Genomic DNA, 16,085 nt, shown 5'->3' with positions numbered 1-16,085 from the left:
ATCATATACTGTGTTAGTACTCCCAAAGAACGCTCGCAGCGTTTGTTTTGTATTTTCAATGTTTCCTTGGCAAATGGCTCAAAGCAAGTTAAAACTGCGTACACACACAAAAAAAATCACCGGGGCTTGAGTTAATTATTCTTTTAAAAGAACGCGGGTTTAAAAGGTTTTAGAGAAAAGGACCAGTTGTATGTCCAAGAAGGTAGCTTTTATTTCAGAATTGACTCTGAAGTCTTCTAATTGTTCCGTGGAAATGAACTTGCTTGATACCTTGACTCAGTCCTCCTTATCTCCAAAAGGCTAATATTTATCCGGGCCATTTGTAAAGCACTCAGCCCTCCTTGGCAGCCGCGAGTCTCGTTGCTGACCTCTAGCCGGGGTTGATTGACGTGCAGCGAGCTCCGGAGCGTCTCGCTGCCTGTCATCCGCGAGCGCGAGCGCGAGCCCGAGCCCGAGCCCGAGGCCGAGACGCGAGCAGCCGCTTTCGTGTTTCTCCTCTCACCTCCCGCCCCGCCTCTCCTTCCCCGCCCCTCCTCGGCCTATCAGCGACTCCGGGAGTCTCGGCTCGGCTCTTCCCCCGCCGCTCTCCGAGTAAAGTCGCCCCGGATTGGTCTCGCCGCGGGACGGCCATGATCGCTGGGAAAGGTTGCGCCGGGCTTTTCTCCGAATTCCCTCCCGAAATTTTGCCACTCAGAGCTGCGGGGACACCCGCGGTGCCAACCCCCCCGAGCAAATACAACAACTAATTCTAATAAAGCAGCCGTGTCGGCACTGACCCCGAAAGCAGCCAGTGTCCAATCAGAAAACAAAAAAGAAATATGCAAATGAAATGTATCACGTTAGTCGGAGCGCTGAGGTCGACTCCGTACTAAACTTCGCAAATAATCATTCTTCATAAATACTTCCTTTAGAGCCGGCCTTTCCTCTGGTAAGTTCAGCTTCCAACAACCAGCAAAAACGAGATCCCAATGTGGGGTGTTTCTTTTTTTTTCCTGTCGTGATTTGAGTGCTGTTTATATTTTTAGGGATTGGAGTTAATGTGGGAGTGGGCCACTCCGGATAAGTGAAATGTAACTTCTATTGCCCGCAACCTGTGAAAGCTGACAGCCCTTTTTTTTTGCTGCCTCCTCCGGGCTGTTCCGATGTAGCGAAAGGCCAATGGCGCAGCTTGCTGTCTGCGTGTTCGCTGTGGGATCGCCGAGACGTCCTGTCAGCGCCGGGTTCCATCCTCGCTGCGTCCTGTCAGCAACGGGTTCCATCCTCGCGCCGTCCTGTCAGCAACGGGTTCCATCCTCGCGCCGTCCTGTCAGCGCCGGGTTCCAACCTCGCGCCGTCCTGTCAGCGCCGGGTTCCATCCTCGCGCCGTTACATTGTGTTCGGAAAGTAGCGACGTGGAAACACGTGCGTGCAATTCGGGCTGGACTGGACTGGCAAAAGCAACGGGGATCCTGCCAGGGAGACAAACGGGAAATGGACGGAAGGAGGGAGGGGAAGCCACTGGGGCCCGCTTAATGTGCGGTCGTTTAAAAGGGAGGGGGAGGTGATTTTGAGGGGGGGGAGGAGGGGGGAGGGGAGGGGAAGAGAAGGCAAGGGAGGGAAGAGGATGTGCTTGCTCTGACCGGATGAGTCACGGCTCCATTGTACAGCAGCGTTCCACTGAGTCACTGGTGTCGCGCCGCCAGCTGCTTATCCGTTCAAGGAGGCGTCGAATGGCCAGGACGTGAAAATGTGCCCAGTGTGTTAAGATTTCAGTAATTCAGCTTAACACATGAACGTTGATATAATTTTGGGACGCAAGAAGAAATTTGTGTGCACATATAAGTGTTCTGTGTGTCACATGCGTTATTATCAGATTGCATTCGTTGAGACCAAAATTAGAGGCGTCCTAGGTCTTCATATTTCTACTAAAGTTTGCTTTCACGCTTGTGTGTAATTTTAAGGGTTATGGCAATTCATCATCTATGTGTGTGGGGCTGTCAAGAGTAAAATCCTGCATTATTTAATGATTTGGAAATTCCCATTGTGTGCTTCATGTAATTATGACTGGTAACATAGTGTAGGGAGGCTAAACTCTCGGAGGAGAGGATTAGCTTTGACAGTGGCAGTGAACTAATTTGCTCAATTTTCTGTAAATAGGACCTAATCTGTTAGATTTCCTATTCTCTTCTAGACCTCACCTTGTAGTGTTTGGGCTCATTTTAAAGTCTGCCTTTTTTGATCAGTATCTTGAAAATAATTTGGTAAATTAGTGTCCTGGTGTCTTACTAATGTTTCTCTTTGACCAATTTCATCAAGACAAACTAGTCACATCAAAGTAATTCCCTCGTTTTCATATATGCAAGAGGTTTTGAAGTGTATAATGTAAATAAAAGTTCTTCTTTAGCCTGGACCTTACCATGTAAACAATATGTACCAGTTTTGTTTTTTTTAGTGAGCTAGTTTTAAGTCAGTGTTAGTATTGATATTTGTGTAGATCGTTCCATATATGATACTATTTTTCTTGTGTTACCACTTCACATGACTTTTCGGACCTCATTTCACATTTCAATTCTAATATTACAGTACACAGTGAAATGTTTGGTTTATACTGACCACATCTTCTCATATGGTTAGTTCTGTTATGTGCAAATATAATGCTTAGAAATGTCTTGCTGTTTAATTTTGAGATGTTTCCTAACATTTTATCCATAAGAGCCATTGAAATAGAGTTGAGGAAAAGAGTTAGAATCATTTAGAACCATTTATAGTTTATAGTAATTATTGCCACCTCACATCTCTGCCCTCCTATTTCCAACCAGAAGTAAATATTAAAAATATCTGTTGTGAGACTTTTGATTGACTTTTAGAAACCTTTTCCTTCGTGTGCCAAGAAATCTGTTACCTTTTTGCCTCAGTACATGATTTTTTTGTTGGCAAAATACTGTCCCTTATTTGACTAAGATCCACTGATAGTTTTCTTACACTGCTAAAGAGAGATGATCAACCTGGGTAAATTACAATCATATTTATTTCCCTTCCATTGGCTCTTGTACGATTCAGTACCTGTAAACATTTGCCTTTCAGTACTGTTATTTTAATGTCACTATTTTAGTCAAATGTTTCCTTTTTCATTGAAAATATATTTTCTTCTTGTTTGGTACAATATTTAAGCATTTTAAAGCCAACATTTTGCTGAATAATTCTCCAGTAATACTCTCACTTTTCACTTTATTTGACAACTTTAGTCTCAACAGGTACTATTGCATTCTGTACACTTTTTAAAAATCTCATAATTAGGTTACGCATATGGACCTGCACAGTGCTGAATCAATTTGGTGTCTCCTATCGCATTGTTAATTGCAATTCTGCTTAATTCGAGTTCATGGCAGCAATAACTCTGCATTGAAATTCTAAATTAACTGTCAGGAATGTTGTTTTCTTGAAAATAAATTTTGGATAATAGTAGCAGGTTTCTGATTTGCATTGAATACTTGGAAGATATAGACTCTAGGGGCTAGATTCTGAAAAATAAATAAGCAAGTGATGTGTGTTGTGTTGTCCATAAATCTTGCAAAGCTAAGTGAGATTTTCTTCCTAGGTATCTAGCACTTGATTCATGGGATATGTAAAGTTAGTTTGTGTGTCCTATGAAGTCCATGTTGAAGCATGCATATTTTTTTGCAGATATGTTAATCATTTTGACACTTTGAGAATGGCCCATGAGGATTAAGAAAGTAAATCTTGGAATTGTATATTTTGAAGCTGGGAATATTGAGTTGCACTAATAAATTAATCAGCAGTATTGACAGAAACAATGGCCCTGTTGGGGTTGAGATAGCAGTGGGAAGGATAAACAAATTATTTGTAGTAGTTTTTGGGAGTTCAAAAAACATCATGTGTCAAGTTCACCTGTTGCAACATTAGTTGCTCACCAACTTGTATTTAGGTTGTCTGTCCCAGCAGTTTACAATAAGAATGTTACAAATTGCTGAACTTTAACCATCTTGAATTCTCCTGATTTGTATTTCTCCCCAGCAAAGCTTGTTGAGTATTTCCAGTACATTTTATTTTCTTTTGAATCATGCCCAGTTTTTTAGATTGGAGAATTGTTCATCTTGCTTGCTTCTCATGAAAAACGCGAGGAAATGGCCAGATCTAATGTTGTGAAACTGCCAGATGCTAAGGTAAACATTAAAGTGACTGAAGAACTTGAAAAATTTCAGCTGATCAGAGAGAATGAACATAGGTTTGTAAATGGTAGGTCATGCCTGGTAAGCTTGGACTAAATATTCTAGAGCAGGTTAGCAGTAGTATGGGCATTGTGGTGTATACTTTTTTGTTATATGCAGAGGTTGATTAGCTAAACTTTGAAGTTGGTGAACTGATGACGTGTTATTGACAGGTTCAGCAACTGGCTAAACAGCAGGTAAGGTAGTACAGAGATACTGTAATAGGCAGTCTTATTGACTGGCATGACTGTATTCATGTTGTAAGTGAGAAATAGGTTGTCAAGTTTAATTGCTAAGGTGAGCACTGAATAAATACATTACAGTAGAGCATGGAATTATGAAATAGTAGATTCTGATTGAACTAATCTATGGTAATGGATTGTGCTGTTGGCAAAGGTGCTTTGAACTTCAAAAGAATGGACAGGATGCTTTCTTAGCTTCAGTCAAGGATCTCAATTCCACAAAGGGCAAGACAGCCCTTTGGATTGGTACCCCACTCACTACCATACAGTTTGCCACTGACACTGGCTGCAGCACGTACTGTCTATAAAATGTATATCAGTTCTTGCAGTTATTTCCCAAGCGTACTCTAACAGTACTTTTCAGGCATGCATCCTGAATCACTAAGAAGAGCGTGGGCCTTGAGCACACAGGAACGTGACCACTTGCAAGCTCCCCTCGGAATCCTGGGATTATCTATCCAGCGGCATTGAGACCCCCTTCACCAGAAGTACTGCAGCATTGGAAAATGATGGCTCTTTACCATCCTGTCTCAGGATGGGAAATAAACTGACGTCTATAACCTACAAATGATTTTGTACTCTCTCCAGAAATCTTCATTCAGCTGGTCACAGTCCAGGCCTAAGGCGGTAGATCTCGGATTTTTCTTGGGAGGGCCACACTTACAACTCGCGCAATGTTTTAAAAAATTACTGTATGCTGAATCTACATAACTGTGTACTAATGTTGGATCTTTATTTGTCAAATTTCTGGTGCTCCTTTCCATTCTTGGAGCCTGTGACCAATAGTACCATCATCATCATAATAGAGTACAGGTTGATGGCCAACAATAAAATTTCATAGTCCTGTCCCTGCCAGCGCCGTACACCAGTCTGCAGCTGATATAGACCTGGATCTCAATTTAGATCCCAGAAGATCAGCTTGGAACCGATTAAAGTTTCAAGATATCATCCCTATCCTCAGGTGCCAGTCCTAGTGTCAGAGGGCTTAGGAACAAGGGTTAGTCAAATCCTTGGGTCTTCAGCTGCATCCTGCACATTTCTTTAATTTCCAGATGCTGTCACTGAAGATGCCCTGAGCTCCTCCTGGGCAAGCCTATGGAGGGGAAGCTACATTGGCAAGATGACAAGGATTAGAAGGGGAGTTGTCAGAATGGTAAGTGCAGATTAGACATACCCATGTTGGCTGACCATGCTTTCTCACAATGAATGCATAGTCCGACTCCAGACTAGATCTTGTGACATTAGAGGAAAAAGTTTGTGGGAAAATAATTCAAAAATAATTTAAAATGATACATAGATCAGGACATTCAGCATGGATTTATTAAGGGAAGGTAGTTATCCTCTTTTGAGGATGAATCAAAGGGGGCTGAAGAAGATATTTTGAGCTATATTTGGCATTTTCCCCCTTTGAGGCACATGTCCAGCTCTTTTGAAGGTTTGTTTAGATTCTACACTTGCCACATGTTTTGATAATCAGTTCCAGAAGGCTCATAATTTGTGAAAAGGCCTGCTACATAAGAATATGTGTAATTTTCTTCCCTAAAGAAAGGAACAACACTGCCCAAGAGTATGTTCCAGCATTCAAGATCATGGGTGATCCTCTACATGGGACTTGAAATAGTCTTATAATTTTCAGTTGAGATCGTAATACTATCAGTCTCCACTTTCAGTGATTTCAGTTACTGAGCAACATGGACTTCTGGGTAGAACATTGCAAACATTCACAATTCTAAGTGAAGACCCTTCTCATCTCAGTCCAAAATGCATCTTTCTCTCTTGATGTTCTAGTATGCCTACTTATTCTAGACTCTCCAGACAGCAAATTGGTTTCCTACCATCTACCTATCCAAAATTCCCAGAACTGGATGTGTTTCAGTGAAATTGCCCCTTATTTTTCTAAATTTTGGTATTCATCAAGCTTCTATAATTGCTCACTGGGCAAATCCCATCATCTTACATCAATATGTAAAACGTTTGTAGTTAGTCCAACAAGAGGAGGGGGCTGTACGGGTCCTGGAGTTGGGCAAGGTGCCTGGATAGGGGACTGACATTTCAGTGAGAGAACAGTTGGGGAACTGTGGTCACAACTCCTTGCATATTTGAAGTTAGCTATAGATAATACGTATAGACCTTGTGGAAGAGTAATAAATTAGAGCAAGGGAAATCATGAGAATATTAGGCAGGAACTAGGGAGTTAATTGGGACAGCTGATTTTTTTTTCCCCAAGTCACACCTAATGTGGAGGATGTTTAAAGACCCAACTGAACAGAGTACCAAACAGGTGTATTCTAGTAAAAAGGGAGGGCAAGGATGGGAAGGTCAGGGAAACTTGGATGTTAAGGGGATGGTGAATCATCAAGAAGAAAAAGGAAGCATATGTAAGGTTTTGAAGCTAAGATCAAATAAAGCACTTGGGGATTTTAAAGCAGCCAGAAAAGAACTTGAGAAGGGAAGTAGGAAAGCCTGGAGGTACCATGAAAAGTCTTCAGTAAGTAGCATTAAAGAGAATCCCAAGGCATTCTATACATGCATCAAAAGCAAGAGGACCACTTGATAAAGAAGAAAATACGTGCTTGGAGGCAGAGGATGTGAGTGACGTGTAAAATGAGTACTGTACATCAGTATTTACCAAGATATGGACGGAGAAATGGCAGGTGGAAACTCACCAAATGTGAAGTGTTGCACTTTAGGAGATCAAATGTAAATAGAATTGGAATTGTTTTATTATTGCCGCATGTACTAACTTGCAGAGAAAAGTTAGTCTTGCATACTGTTCATGTACATATCAATTCATGACACAGTGCACTGAGGTAATACAATGTAAAGCAATAAAGTGTAGCAGCTACAGAGAGAGGGCAGTGCAGGTAGACAATAAGATGCAGGATCATAAGGTAGATTGTGAAATCAAGAATCAATCTTATTGTACCAATGAACTATTCGATAGTCTTATAACGGTATGATAGAAGCTCTTAAACCTGGTGGTATATACTTTATTCCCTGATGAGAGGGGGTGGGTGGGGTCTTTGATCACGCTGATTGCTTTACTGATGCAGAGAGAAGTGTAGATAGACTCCATGGATGGGTGGCAGGTTTCTGTCATGTGCTGAGCCGAGTCCACAACTTTGCAATTTCTTGTCACAGGTAGAGCAGATACCATACCAGTGTGATGCACCTCGACAGGATGCTTTCCATGGTGTATCAATGAAAGCCTCTCCAGTGCCGTATAAAGCCTCAGCACCACATCCTTGCTCTTGCATTCTAGTCCTCTCGAAATGAATGCTAATATTGAACTTGCCTTCCTTACCACTAACTCAACCTGCAAATTAACTTTTAGGGAATCATGCACAAGGATTCCAGAGTCCCTTTCCACCTTTGAGTTTTCTCCCCTTTTAGAATAGACATTCCTTCTACCAAGTTGATGACTATACACTTCCGTTTGCTATATTCCATCTGTTACCCCTTGGCCCAATCGCCCAACAAGTCCTTTTGCAGCCTGCCTGTTTCCTCAACACTTCCTGCCTCTCCATCTATCTCTGAGACCCCTGCAGAACACCACTAGACACTGGCAGCCAAGCAGAATAGGACCCCTGGAGGAAACCTTGCTGACTTGAGCCTACCCTTGTACTTCAGTTCCCCTTGCAAAAAGTGCACTTAATTGTAATTATTTGCTGTTCTTCCATGTTTACTTTAACTGTCATAAACAAGGACATCCAGATTATCCTGAGCAGCATAACTTTCTAGCAAAATGACCAACTTCTCAATTCCCTTTATTTTTCTCTACCATTTCTTCAACCTTTTTCAGTTTCACCTAATTCATCCATTAGCGTATATTAACAATACCACCTCGAATTTTGTTTCTGTCATAGTTTTCTTCAACCTATGGAGGTTATCATGATTAAAAATGAGCACTGTGGTTCGATAATATTTTGGTTATCTCTGTTTCTTTTCTGTATAATAAGCTTAACTGGACAAGATACTGACAACATGATTTTGCCAAATTCTTTTCAACCTAAGAATAATGAACCATCAAAACAATCTTGTGTTTCAAATCTGCTTATGCCTTGTGCCCAGAACTGAATATGTTTGGATAGTTGTAGTGATTGGAAAATTAGCCGCAAGTTTCACAGTGGATTCTGGTTAACTGGGCCATTGGTTTTTGGGGCAGCCACTTATTTGGGACAACTCTTAAAGAACAAAAACTAATCAAGAAAATAGCTGGGAATCCCTTTGTTTATTTGGGACACTCTACCACTTACTGTAGACAGGAGACTTGTTGAACAGCTTGTAACTAGCGTCAGCCACGTGCACTGGCCATTAGCTGCTACACCGTGCTTACAGCAAACAGCTTTTTAAAATAGAGTCGGTTGTGTATGTTTCTGTTCAAAAAGCAGTGATTTTTGTCACTGATAGTTGGTGAAAAAGAAGGAGTAAGACAATTCGGAACTGATTTGCTCACTGAGGTTTCAAGCATTCAGACTTGGAGATGCCAGAAACAGCCCGAAGTGAAACTGAAACAATTTTGTTACTTCACGTTAGGAGCTATGAAGAATTTGAAGATACCAACAATCATCTTGACTGTTACAATTAAAATGAAGATTTGGAAAATGCAATTGTTAAAGCTATTGTATGAAGACAGTTCATTATCTGTACTGGGTGTCTACACTGACTTTGTTCATTTACGGTCAATGAAAAGAACATGACAGCGTACACTAGTTGAATTCCTCTCATTATTAGGAACTAATACAGTTTTATAGTACTGTAGTAGTATTGGCAGTGTTCCAATTTATTATTTGTTACTCAGTTAAAAGGTAGTTGGTCTTTTTTATACTTTTATATGATTTCCTTGAAACTTTAGCTAGTTGGGGCAGCCGCTTAATTGGGCCAAAATGTACCGGTCCTGATGTGTCCCATTTAAGTGGAATCCACCTTACTGAAAAATATATCACAGTAGTTGATAGATTTGCAACTTTGGTTTCAGTCCTATAAATAGACTTTACCATGAAGCCTGAGAGTAATGTTATAAATACCTTGAGCAGAAAGCTTTTTGCTTTGAATTTACCACTTTATTAACATGGTTCTGTTGATGATAGACCCATCTTACTTCCAGTTGGAGTTTATAACTTTTCAATTTTCAATCTAGTAATTTGTAGGTTTGGGCGAGTGAGCAGTGGAGGGAAGAACAGGCTGGATTGAAAATGGTAGATTTTTTTTCAAACATGCCCTGCATTTACTGGAAAGGTACCCAACTACTAAGCATATCTTCTGGTTGTGATTCTTCTCTCTTTCCCTCCCACCCCTACCTTCCCCCTGTATTTGAAGTATTTTATTGTGTTATAATGGAATTCATTTTTTCACTGCACAGGCATAAACAAACTATTTTATTGTCATGTCTTCCTGTGCTAAAAGCATTTTAAATCACAATTTTCTTAAAGGCATACTGTATTGAAGGTTAAGATATGGAATCTGCAAATCAACCTTGCTATAATGTGACCAGTCTGTCCTGATGCAAGATATTGGGAATCTCGACCTTTTCTCTAAGGATTGTACATGCTGGGCCAATTGAAACATTCAAACGGTCTTTAGTTAATTGTATCAAGAGAATATGAATCAAAATCGCAAATCAGCCTGATTTGAGCCACAGTCTAGTTAAGTGAAGACTGAATGGCCATCTCCTGTACAGTTCTGCGACTCTGACACACCACTGCTTTGTTACACTGAGGAAGGTTCAGGTTTTCATTCTGCACGTTTTCATTATTCATGCTTGTGCAATAGGTGAGCTTCGAAAATTATTTTGTACAGATATTGGAATTTATTATATTGTAAAATCAGACCTTTGGAAGCCTGTAGTACTTAACCTTCATAGCCTTGTGTAAATTGAGATAAATGAAATGATACTTTTCACCCAAAATGTTACACTAATCAATGATTGGAGTTAAATTTCCATTAAACTTGCATCAAGATATTGAGAATATATCTGTCCGGCACTGTGATTGATGAAGTGCTGCATATGCTAAGCTATAGGTAGTGCATTGCAGAATTCAATGAAATATTGAAGTGTAAATCACTGTGAAGTTGAATGAATGATTTTTAGATTGACCCCATATATTCCTATTTATTCTTTTTACTAAATCTGTGTCCTTTTTATTGTAAACACTTTGTGATTACAAGCAATATTACATAGTTCTAAGTTCTTTGTATCTGATAGCATGCAAGTTTATGCATGTCTGTTATTTGACTTAACGCAAAGTCCCTTCCAATTTATTTATCTCCTCCTACCCACATCTTTATCCCTCCATCTGCATCTCCATGCACGCATTGACTGCACTGTTAAAGTGGTCAACAGTATCAGCTTCACGTGCTAGTGAATTCCACACTGTTGGCATACTCTGAAAGACATTACTCTTAACACTCTTTTGATCTGTTTGTATTTATTCCCCTCTTAATATTTCCTTAGTCCAATCTCCTTCAGAAATGCATACCGTTTCCCATGTGTTCTTCTATCAAACCCATTCATTATTACAAGGAGCTCTGTCAGAATTTCATGTCTTTACTCTGGAAGCGAGAAGGCTGATCTTGAGTTTGTATATTCCATAACTTGGGCCGCAAAGAGACATGGAGGAAAGTTAGCAATGTGATTGAAGATTTGTAATGGCAGATACTTATGCAACTGGAGTAGAAATTTTTACAGTTCTGACAAGCTATGAATAGTTAAAAAACATAATTATCGCAAGAATGAAAGAGGAAGTTCGACATTTTTCCAGCACTGTTGAAACTTGTGATGTTTTATTGAAGTTAGCAACTAGAAAGCGATATTGTGCTGGTGTTTTCTAAAATAAATAAAATACATCAGTGGCTGATGGGGAGGGTATTGAGGTATGAAATTAGATAGCTCTATTAAAGTGGGCCTAATGCATTCAAACTGTTTGAATTTCTGTGACTGTGGAATGGATGTATCATGCTCTATTGTTACAAACGCATGTCTTGGTGTGCTCAGCTGTGTTTTGTACTCATCCACATCATAAGCTCGTGTTTTATTTGCAGTAACTTCGGAAGCTGAGCTTTAATATCTTGCTGCAATAACTTATTGGTGACCTTCTGATTAGCTGGATTTCCTGTGATGACTTATTAAATCCCTTGCATAATACGGTTTTTGAGGGGGAAAATGTGATAGCTTTTAATTTTAACCACTTATTTATTGTCATACCGTGACCCTACTTGAACTCGTCAACAGCCATTGAGTGAGAAGCTCTGCGCCTAAGTCTTTTGTGTTGGTGTGTCCCAGCAGATTAATATCATTCTGCTGTTTCAGTCTTTTGAAAACAAACTAATTAAATTCATAAAACTAGTCAGCATGTAGGATAAACAAGATGCGTGACAGGTGCCACCTCTGGGGAAAATAACCATTGAGTAAATTGATCCTGCACAATATACCCAGTAACAAGTGACATTTTTTTTCATTTGCATTCCAATTGTTTGTCCATCCATTCAGACTGGTATCTGAACTGCACTAATTGCTGGAGCAAAACTCCCGATAATCTGGTACAGTATCTGATTATTTGGAAATCTTGACGGTTCACCATCTGCCTCTGGTGAATGAAGGGAATGAGGGATTGGTGCAGCTGCACTGATCTGGTACTTTTTAGAAGGTATTTATGAATCCCTGGTCTGTGCCCTCTGTCACTGACTGGGGCCTGGTTTTCACAATCCCTGTCCACTTGCCAGGGCCCTGAGTTAGAGCTCCTTCTACACTTGCTGAGCCCCAGTTCTTGCTCTCCTCCACGAAATGCTGGGGCCTAATTTTTTCCCTCCTCCACCATGTGCTGGGGCCCAGTTTTTTGCACTCAACTTCTGTTGGCTACACCTCGATGAAACGGAACTGTTTCTCTTTCCCATACAAAATGCTAGAGGAGATCAGCAGGTCATCCAGCATCTGCTGAAATGAATAAATAGTCAACGATTTGGGGACTCGGCATAAAACATCGACTGTTTGTTTATTTCCGTTGATGGTGCCTGATTGGCTGAGTTCCTCCAACACTTTGTGTTTGTGTTGTTGTGGATTTCCAGCATCTGCAGAATCTCTTGTGTATCTGTTTCCCATGCTCACTTTGGCCTTGTTAATCAAGATCCCTTTAAACTTTAGGTTCCCAGAAAAATATTTTTTTTTCTGTAACGTAACTTTTAAAAGGAAAGTGAATTAAATATATGATAGAATAATATTAAATTGTTTGGAAAATCTGCTCGTCAACACCACCAAAATGGCAGATTAAAGAAGTTTTGCTGTATTTCTTAGTCACAGTTGTCACAGAATGGTAAGATATAGTTAAAAATTTGTAACTGGAGGCCATGTTCTCTGTTAAGTTGATTGCCAAAAGATGAAGGCATATTGAAATTGTGTCTGAAGCTTTAGCTGAAAGAAATTCTGCAAATTAATACTTCAGTTCTTTTGTCTTTAAGTCAGTTTTCTGCTTTTCACTTAAAAATGCTGAAAGAACAGAAAACGCTTCCATTAATATTGATTGGTTTACCAAGTGAGGTCAACCTGTCGATTGGTTTTCAAAGTTGCAATAAATGACCCTGAATGTACCGTGACTTGGCTCATTGCTAGATCAAGAGAAAGTGTTTGAAATTTGGCAAGTAGTGTAGGAATTTTGTGTAACACTTCCTGGTAGCTGTGCTGGCACTTGCAGTAAACTACACTGCTGCTTGCAATTCTCCTTCTATGAAGTATTGAAGAGGCAGACACAACATTTGGCATTGGTGCATTGGCAGATTACTGCGGTCCTGAGCTGCTAGAATTCTAGTTTTGTGTTCAGTGCTTTCTTAACCTTTGAGTCTTGTTGCGGCACAGCATGGTTTTTGATTTGCATCTTTAGCTATTTGTCAGTAGTATAACCGATTCAATGTACGTTATTAATTTTTGTTCCTCGTGCTTGGGATGCTTTTTAAATGGTGAGAGATTGTGTTAAGAGTCACCTGGGTGTTGCTGAAAGTTAGCATAAGTGCAATGTGTGCAAGAAGCAAGCGTGGCCTTTATTGCCGGAGGATAAGAACATTAGAGCAAAGCAAACTGAAGCAGGAGAAGGCCATTTGGTCCATTATACCTGTGCTGTCGTTCAGTTTGAATACAAGAGTACAAACGTTGTGCTGTAATTATAGAGGCCTAATTGGGTGGATTCCCAAATTTGGTTTCCAGATGGACAAAGACATCTCTACGATCATGACGTGGCCTACAATATTGTGCACAGGTCTGGCCTCCCTATCTGAGGAATGCAATAGGAGGAACCTAGCAAAGACTCACCGTACTGATTCCTGGATTTGTCCCATGAAGAAAGATTAAGCTGATTGTAAGCCTGTGGTCTCCTGCGTTAGAAGAATAAGAGGTGACCTCACTGCAACTTAGAAAATTCAAGATTTTTTAGAATCAAGGGATATGAGGTTAGTACAGACACAAACAGATTTGATCCTTTTGGATGATGGAGCAGATACAAGGGTTGAGTGACATACTGCTGCTTCAATCTATTAAATGCATTGCCATTAGAAACCAGTCTGTTATTGTAGAATGCAAACAACAATTGTCTTTAATATTGTAAAATATCAAATTTCATTAGGCAATTCTCCTGTGAGGAACTTTAGGTAGTGTTATATACAGATTTTGGGACAAGCAACCAGAAAAGAAATAATTTGGAAAGGTCTGCGGGCATGGATTCCAAAATTTTGTTTCCAGATGGCCAAAGATGTAGCTGCAATTGGTAAAGTGATGAAAGCCTTGGATAATCTGGGACAAGAGGCTGGAAGGGGCAAAAAATATTAAAGTAAAATCGCAGGAATAGGTTAGAGGCAAGTAGGGTCAGACCATGTTGGTACGTTATAACTGAAATACTGCTGGATCTGGACCCAGGAAGCTGATAAGACTTGGTGGTTAGGATATCGGCATCAGAATTTTAGTTATGTTTGTGAAAGGCATGTGTTGAAAGCGTAGACAGAATAATGGTATATATATTTGAAACTGTTATGAAGGGAGTGATTGGGTTCAGCAGCAGATGGGCTGATGTAGGAATGGACACTGGCAATGTTTGCAATTGTGATCATCTTGGTCAGACGTCAGCGTGATAACACCATATGTTTGCCAGCGTGTGCTGTTTGAATTTCAGTTGACTAATCGTGCAGAAAAGCATTTGCTTTGGATGTCTTTTTGTTCTTCAAGACAACTGTTGTGTAATGGCTCCAGTAATACCAATTAATAGATGGGGCAAAGTAAAATACCACCTTGTTGTGCATGATCAATCCAGACTAGACACAAAATTGTTCAGTTCCATAAGCTTGGTTTTAAAATTTACACTCCGTATTAAATCCATTCCAGTATTAACATGCTGCTTCTGGGCTGTAAACTTAACATTAACCCAAGTGAAGTTAAAGCCATGCACCACCATTTTTGTTTTGCAACCAGTAAACTAGGCAATTATAAAAAATATTGCAAACCTATCCACGTCTTGTCTCTAGCATGCATCTGTCAGATTTTAGAAGCACCAGAAGTATTACGTGACAGCCAGCCATTTCCTGTTTTTCTTGGCTTAGTATATGTTTTGTATTCACTGGTGGGGTGTGGCTATCTCTGACGAGGTGGGTTCATTATGCTGCGTTTATTACTGTCCATCCCTAACGTTTGGGTATGAGGTTGTGAAGGAAATGCAATGGAATTTTGAGAGTCCTGACCTTCACCTCCAACATACAATAAAATCCTTTGACATTGTGAGTGAATATACTGTGTGCAGACCAATATACATCTGGAGAATTCTAACCTTTCAGTTGTATGATATATTTACTCTGTGTGGTTTTAATAATATAAGAATGTATGAGCACAAATAGGCCACTCAAGATTACCCTTCCATTTAATGTGATCAGAGCTGATTAGCACTTGGTCTCATCTCTCCTTTTATACTGGTTTCCCCATTGGCCTCAATTTCCAAAAATTTACATGCATCTTCAAATTCTTCCAGTAATTTAGCCTCCACAACTCTCTGTGGTAGGGAATTCCAGAGATTTACCATTCTCTGCGAGAGGAAATGCCTGCATACCTCGGTTTTAACTGACTTCCTCCTGCTTGTAATGGGACAAGCTTCTGATCCCAGGAATTATCCTAAGGAATCTCTTTTGGACTACTTCCAATGCCTGCATATCCTGGGGGGGTGGTGGTGGGGGGGGGGGGGGAAGAGACCAAAACTGCACAGTGCTCCAGACATGGCCTCAGCCTCACACTGTACAGTTCTGACAATATGTCCTGAATTATAAATTCTAATCCTCTTATAATTTAATAAAGGCCAATATGCTATTTGGCTTCCTAACCACTTGTTGCATCTACCTGTTAATCATCTGTGATCTGTGCACAAGCACACCTAAATCCCTCTCACTGTGTTCATCTCCATTAGTAGTCTGCCTTTAGATTCCTCGTAAAGAAGTGCATAGCCTTACACTTTCCCACATTAAACTCTGTATGCCAAGTTTTCACCTGAAACTCCCTAAACTATTTGTATCCTGTTGATAAGTTTAAATATCCACATTGCAACACGCTCTCTCACCTATTTTCATATTATTAGATACCTTGCACTATAAATAGTAAAATAACTGAGGGCCAAAA

The 16,085-nt window shown here is 40.2% G+C and overlaps 1 protein-coding gene across 6 annotated transcripts in view; it reads left to right on the top strand.

The window, feature by feature from the left end:
• The first annotated feature begins 612 nt into the window (after positions 1-612).
• chd9 (chromodomain helicase DNA binding protein 9) overlaps positions 613-16,085 on the top strand; it is a 275,269-nt gene continuing 259,796 nt past the window's right edge. For 3 of the 6 annotated variants that reach the window (XM_072279569.1, XM_072279566.1, XM_072279567.1), the window contains exon 1: positions 613-928. The gene's annotated coding sequence lies outside the window, so the exon portion shown is untranslated. The remainder of the gene's footprint in view (positions 929-16,085) is intronic. The other 3 variants (XM_072279563.1, XM_072279564.1, XM_072279565.1) reach the window with 1 other exon arrangement.

The sequence above is a fragment of the Mobula birostris genome, chromosome 15, assembly GCF_030028105.1.
Source record: "Mobula birostris isolate sMobBir1 chromosome 15, sMobBir1.hap1, whole genome shotgun sequence".
NCBI lineage: Eukaryota > Metazoa > Chordata > Chondrichthyes > Myliobatiformes > Myliobatidae > Mobula > Mobula birostris.
This window is presented reverse-complemented; position numbering and strand designations above follow the sequence as displayed.